Consider the following 6806-nt stretch of genomic DNA (forward strand, 5'->3'; position numbering starts at 1 on the left):
GTGTGATCGAGGAAGGAGGGGACAAGGGAGAGAGGATGTGAGAAGGAGGAAGAGAAGTCAAAAGAGGTGAAAAGGAACATTTACCATGGATATGCTCTTCCCCAGAGCCCAAGTTCTCTACCACTGACTGGAGACAGAGATCTTTGTTACACTTGTGAACTGTGTATGTGTGTGTTCACACACTCACCGCAGTGCACGCCTCACACAGTGCACGCATGGAGGTCAGAGGATCACTTACTGGAACAGGTTTTCCCTTCCACCATTCATGGCCCAGTGACCGAACTCAGGTCATCAGGCTTGGTGCCAAGTGCCTTTACCTGCTGAGCATCGTGCAGCCTCCGAGATAAACACTTTACCCCCATTTTAAAAGGTGAAGAAACTGAGTTCAGGGAATGGCTATCCCAGTCTCCAAGCCACATTTTGAGGATTCAAGATTTCAATCCCTACATTCCGTCTCTCCTGTCTGCTTCCGTCCTTTAGCCAAACACAGGCATCAATCAAACGTAGGCAACGGCTCCATTACTCAAGAGGAAATTGAAGCCAGACTGTAAGATGCAGTCCACAAAATTCATGATTTCTTCCTCCCACCCCCAGCTCCTTCGACTGGGTCCCTTTTTTCAAGTGGATCAGTTTTTATTTCTGCATTTATTGCATATGCAAATTACAGATGAAAGCATCTACTACCCAAGTCATTACTCAGAGAAGTATCTCCCCAACTGCCACCGGACGAGGACGAGGACCGAACAGCTTGTGGTTAATTTGCTATATAATCACTGCCTGTGACAGGGGGGGCAGGACCGTGCCTGTGCTAATATTAGGAAAGAGGAAACTGAGCAGAGAGGATCCCTGGGGTGTGGGGAGAGAGGGTGGTATTGAACCAGAGAGAAGAGAAGGGAGCTGCTAGGACGACAGTCAGGAGGCCTGCCTCACTTAGAGGCTTCTGGGAGGGTTGCCTACACCACCAAATGACAAATGGATTCCTCCCATTGGCCACGCCTCTGTGGAAGAGCTAACCGGATCCCCCATTGTCCTAACCTCTGCCACTTCCTAGTCAATGAGGCCACTGCCAACACTCAGAGCAGGGTGTCTGTACACACAGGCTGTGAATGCCGGGATGGATACCTGCAGAACGGGCCATGGACAGGCGGAGATCTACCAGCAGGCAGAAAATATAGGCACCGGGTTCCGTACACTAACAATTCAGAAAGAAGAAAGGCCATCAACCCAACTTTTGTAAATGAAAGGAGGCTGTGAACAAGCCGATGCCAGATCTGGAAACTTAAATATGAGGGCTGACGAAAGGGTGCTGAACTGCCGTCAATAGTCAAAAGGAATCCTCCACTCAAACCTGTAGGATTGACCAAACTCAAAGTGTTTGACCCAGCACACTGTGCTTGCCAGGGTGTGAGAGCGCCGGCGCTCTGAAGGTTACAGGGAGTGTAAAGCGGTAGTTTGCATGGATGGCAACCAGCACGCTCCATCAAAAGTTTTGGCTCACGTGCCCGCTGACCCATAAATCCCACTGCTGTGGAACGGATTCCTCAGACAGACTCGCATATATGCATGCAAAGTTGGATTCCGGGGCTATTCACTGCAGCGCGGTTTATAATAACAGAAGATTGGAGACAGCCTGAGTGTCCATCAAGAGGGGACTACTCAGACAAATTGCCATACATCCTTAGGATGGAAATCTTTATGGCTGTTAAAAAAGAATGAGGCGGCTCTTTATGTACGGATATGAAACAATCTCCAAGATATATTGTTACGTGAAGAAAAGCAAAGTGCTGAACGTTGTGATTAGAGTGTTTGTGTGTAGGGGGTGAGGTTATACACACACACACAGCTCTGTTTATGTACACGGAGTGGCAGATCTGTGCTTCTGAAGCAGAGACAAGGTCCTGGTGGCCGGGGTCAAAGAAGGAGAGAGGTTTGTTAGTCATTGTTTACACCAGTTACCTTTCAGTTGATAGGGCCTATGCGTATTTATGTGTACATATCACCAGTTGTTTTATTTTTTTATTATGTTGTATGTATGTAGGCACAACATGCAATCGCACACAGAAGACAACCTGCAGGAGTAGGTTCTCTCCTTCCCCATGCGAGTGCCAAGAATCAAACTCAGGTCAGTCTTGGTGGCAGACACCTCCACCTGCTGAGCCACCTCCCCAGTCAGTGATGTTTTAAACCCTCTGTTTATCCTCCTTTCTCAGGAATCAAAGCTGGTCCTACACTCAAGGCCTTGCATATTTGACCTGAGTTCATCACTCACTTCCTCATCACCACAACAAGGATGCTCCTCTTTGGGCACACTCCCTTCTCCCTAAGGCACCGTGTTCTCCGGCCTCACAGCCCTCACATCCGCTGTCCTGTGTTCAAAACACTCTGCCTACCTTTACTTGTCTTAGACCCCCTTGCTCATTCTTCAAAGGCCAGGACCAAAATGACTCCCACAGTATGGCCTTTCCTCACTTCCTCCTCTTCTGTGTCTGCCTAGCACCCTAGGAAGACTCTGACCCAAAATAACGGGGACAGTGGCTGGAAAAGGGCTCACCCAGAGCGTACGACATGCCACTTTCCCCAGATAGTGAGTGAGAGATAGGGCAGAGTCCCGGAACATAGCCGGATTCCCATTCCAGGACTCTGCCCCAGGCTTCTGTGTGGATACCTCAAAACATGTGGACACGGCGAAGAGTCTGAGCAGCTATCAGTTTGAGCTGCTATAACCAAGTACTATAGACGGCATCCCAACAGCAACAGTTTCCTGCCCCAGCCATCACTGGGTAAAGGCGCTTACCGCCAAGGGCCTGCTAAGTGATGATGAACTGAGTTCAGTCCCTGGGACCCATGCAAAGGGGAAGGGAAGAAACTGACTCCACAAAGCTCCCACCTCCCCCTCGACACACATCACACACATACACAGACAGACAGACAGACAGAGAATAAATACAATTTTTAAAGAGAACTAAAAGCACTAAATCCTGACAAGGATAAGAGCGACTGACACCCGCACACAGAAAGAGAGCGCAGAACAGTACAGCAGCCCAATTATCTATTGCCAATGTCTAGAAAATCCACAAGGATTTTATCAAAAAAAGAAACAAGCACACACTTCAAAAACACTGTACACAGATACTCATTGTGGCTTTATTTATAATAGTCAAACACTGGAGACAGTACAAACCCCTAGCAATAAGAACATGGAAGGGACAAATTGTGATATAGTCAAATACCACACAATAGGAAAGCAAAGAATAAATATAAAATTGCAAAAATATAAAATATAAATGTAGGAAAAGATGTGATAGCATGATTCCTTTCACATGATATTCAAGAATAAGCAAAATTGAACTGTGACAATGGAAGTCAGAATGATTAGACGCCCTCCGGGGGCCTCAGAGTCCTCTGGTTCTCTGTAGCGGGTGGAGGAGGAGAGAAAAGAGAAGGTGGACTCAACTCATAGTCTCTTATGCCTATGTTTCTGTTCACAGTCCACTAATGAGAATTAGTCACGTGACCCCACGCACATGCATGGGAGTATGGGAAATGTAGTTCCTATCTGGGCAGCTGTTCCTATACTATGAAAGAGAGAAGGTATGAAGTTTCAGGGGCCAGCTAGCCATCTCTGCCTCACCTGGCCATGCCTAGTGAAGAAGATGATGATGATGGTGATGATTACAAAAGTGATGGATATTGTAATAATAACCAGTACTAGGACAACAGTAACAACAGTCCACCATCAGCACTTCCCCAAACACGAGCAGTATGCTAAGAACTTTCCAAGAATCATGCAATCCAGTCTCCCATTATTCTGATGGACTCAGAGGACCTCTTCTATGTAATCGGATCCCGCCCATTTCCCCTGTGGTGATCTTCACTGCCATGGTCACCTCTCAACCTAGGACAGACAGGTAGTGGTAGTCCCCCACCCCCAGGCCTGAGAAAGAAACACAAAGGTCACTTAAGGAAACTAAGACCTGAAGTGATAAGAAGACAGGTCCATTAGTAAAGTGCTTCTGGGCAACCGTGGAAACCTGAGTACAGATTCCCCAGAACCCACCTAAAAATCCAGGCATGAATGCATGCAACTCTAATCCCAGCCCCAGGAAGGCAGAGGCAGGAGGATCCCAGGAGCTCCTCAGCCAGCCCATCTAGCCAGACCAGTGAGCTCTGGGTTCAGAGAGAGACCCTGTCTCAAACATAAACCGAAGGGCAACCAAAGAAGACACCCAATGTTGACCTCTTACTTCTGCACAAACAACACACATGTATATACATCTGCACACACATGCTTCTGCACAGACATGTGCACATACACACCCAAATTTACACCTAAAAATTTTAAATATGAGGCTGGAGAGATGGCTCAGCCAGTAAGAGCACTGACTGCTCTTCTGAAGGTCCTGAGTTCAAATCCCAGCAACCACATGGTGGTTCAAAACCATCCATAATGAGATCTGACACCTTCTTCTGGTGTGTCTGAAGACAGCTACAGTGTACTTACATATAATAATAAATAAATCGTTGGGCCAGAGCTAGTGGGGCCAGAGCAAGTGGGACCTGAGCAAGCGGGGCCGGAGTGAGCAGAGGTCTTGAGTTCAAATCCCAGCAACCACATAATGGCTCACAACCATCTGTACAGCTGCAGTGTACTCATATACATAAAATAAATAAATGAATCTTTGTTAAAAATTTTGAATTTAAAAAATTTTAAATGATATTATCCCTCATAAGCAATTGCACAGTTATTATGTAACCATTAAAATGAACAAATGGGAATTTTTAATTGAATATTTGAAGTGACCCACACCTGTAATCCCAGCATTCAGGAGGCTAAGGTAGGATTGCCAGGAGTTTGAGGCTAACCTGAGCTATATAGAAAGCACCATCTCAAGAGAAAGTAGTAAGTAAAAGGCATGCGGAGATAGCTGAGAGGTAAGTTTGGCTCAAGATGGCGGCTCCTCATCTTCATTCTTCATCTTCTCTTCATCTCTCCATAGGAAGCCTTCGGCCTCGTGTTCAACGGTGCTGGCTCTGCCCTTGCCAGGATGATGGGGCGTGTCCTACACCTTAGAGGCAGCTGCTCGGGCAAGAAGATCCTATTTGATTCTCACTTGGCTTCATTACACACCGCTTTTCATTTCTTCCACATAATAATTTTTTCTGAAAGCACTAGCTTTCCAGCAACTCAGGTCGATGGGTACTTTTCTGGAGACCAGGCCCTTGGAACTGGCTACACCACATTGCCCTTCTGGAGCCTGGGTACAACTCACTGACCTGAGGATGTGCTGAGGCAGGTGGGAGGCTCAGTCTGAACCAAACCTTGAACCACCAAACCCCATTAGCCTTCCAGACACTAACATCGAACTTGGTGAAGTCCCCGCACCCCAACAATCTAGTAATCTGAACTCTATGATCCCCACTTGGTGGAGAAGGAATAGAGGTTAAATAGAAATGGAATAACCACATTTCATTCACTCAACCACTGCAATATCAATCACCTAAAATGAGCCAAGCTCAGCAGTAGGAACTAAAGAGTAAGAGGGTGAAAGGGAGAAAAGCCAGTAGCAAAGAGGCAAGTGGAAAAAATATATTGAAAATAATTGTTTGGTGTGACCACAATTGAATAGATGGCTGCCGTCCTCTATTTCTTTTTGAATCAAGCCTTTGCCACAGAATATTGAAGTCCATATGCATGCATGCATGCTCGTACACGCACGCATGCACACACACACACTTGCTTTCGCCAATGAGATGTAAGCAGTCCTCCTGAATCGTACTTGCATAGTGAGCCTGTCCTTTTACATCTGAGGCAGCACAACCATGGGCCTTGAGAACTGATAACCCAGGAGACCGGAAGAGCAGAGATGTAAGCACACAATAGCTGAGCCACCAACTCATAGCTAAAATAAGCATTTATTGCTGACTGTCTCTGAGATTCTGTCCTGTGATTGTTACATAGAAACAGTACATTACTGAGCAATATGGAGGCTGGGAGTCAATGAATTAAGAAAGCAGTTGATAAAGCTTGGGTTTAGATGATGGAGTGAGAAGGGTCATCGTTGGAAAAGCAACATTGGAACAGATGTAAGTGTCTCTTAGACATGTGAGGGTAGACAAGTGGGAAGGAGCTCTTTCCAGGGAGAGGGGACAGCATGTGCAAAGGCTCTGAGGTGAGGACCAGCAGAGAGAAGAGTACATTCCTCAGAAACAGCCAGGGAGCAAAGAAAGGGTGGTGTCAGAGAAGTCAAGGAAAAGCTCTAAAAAAGTTTTTTCTTGAGGCTGGAGAGATGGCTCAGCTGTTAAGAGCACTGTCTGCTCTTCCGAAGGTCCTGAGTTCAAATCCCAGTAACCACATGGTGGCTCACAACCATCCATAATGAAATCTGACGCCTCTTCTGGTGTGTCTGAAGACAGCTACAGTGTACTTAAACATAATAAATAAATAAATCTTTAAAAAGAAAGAAAGAAAGAAAGAAAGAAAGAAAGAAAGAAAGAAAGAAAGAAAGAAAGAAAGAAAGAAAGAAAGAAAGAAAAAGAAAGAAAGTTTTTTCTCCAGGTGGTGATGGCACGCACCTTTTATCCCAGTACTCAGGAGACAGAGGCAGGCGGATCTCTGAGTTTGAGGTCAGCCTGGTCTACAGAGTGAGTTCCATGATAGCCAAGGCTACACAGAGAAACCTTGTCTCGAACACGAACACACACACACACAATCACATTTCAGGGTTGTGAGAAGCTAGTGTCAAACACAGAGGTTACCTGGGGAAGATCCCTTCTGATTACTGAATGGAGGATAAATTGGAGAAGCG

The sequence above is a fragment of the Apodemus sylvaticus genome, chromosome 5, assembly GCF_947179515.1.
Source record: "Apodemus sylvaticus chromosome 5, mApoSyl1.1, whole genome shotgun sequence".
Classification (NCBI taxonomy): domain Eukaryota; kingdom Metazoa; phylum Chordata; class Mammalia; order Rodentia; family Muridae; genus Apodemus; species Apodemus sylvaticus.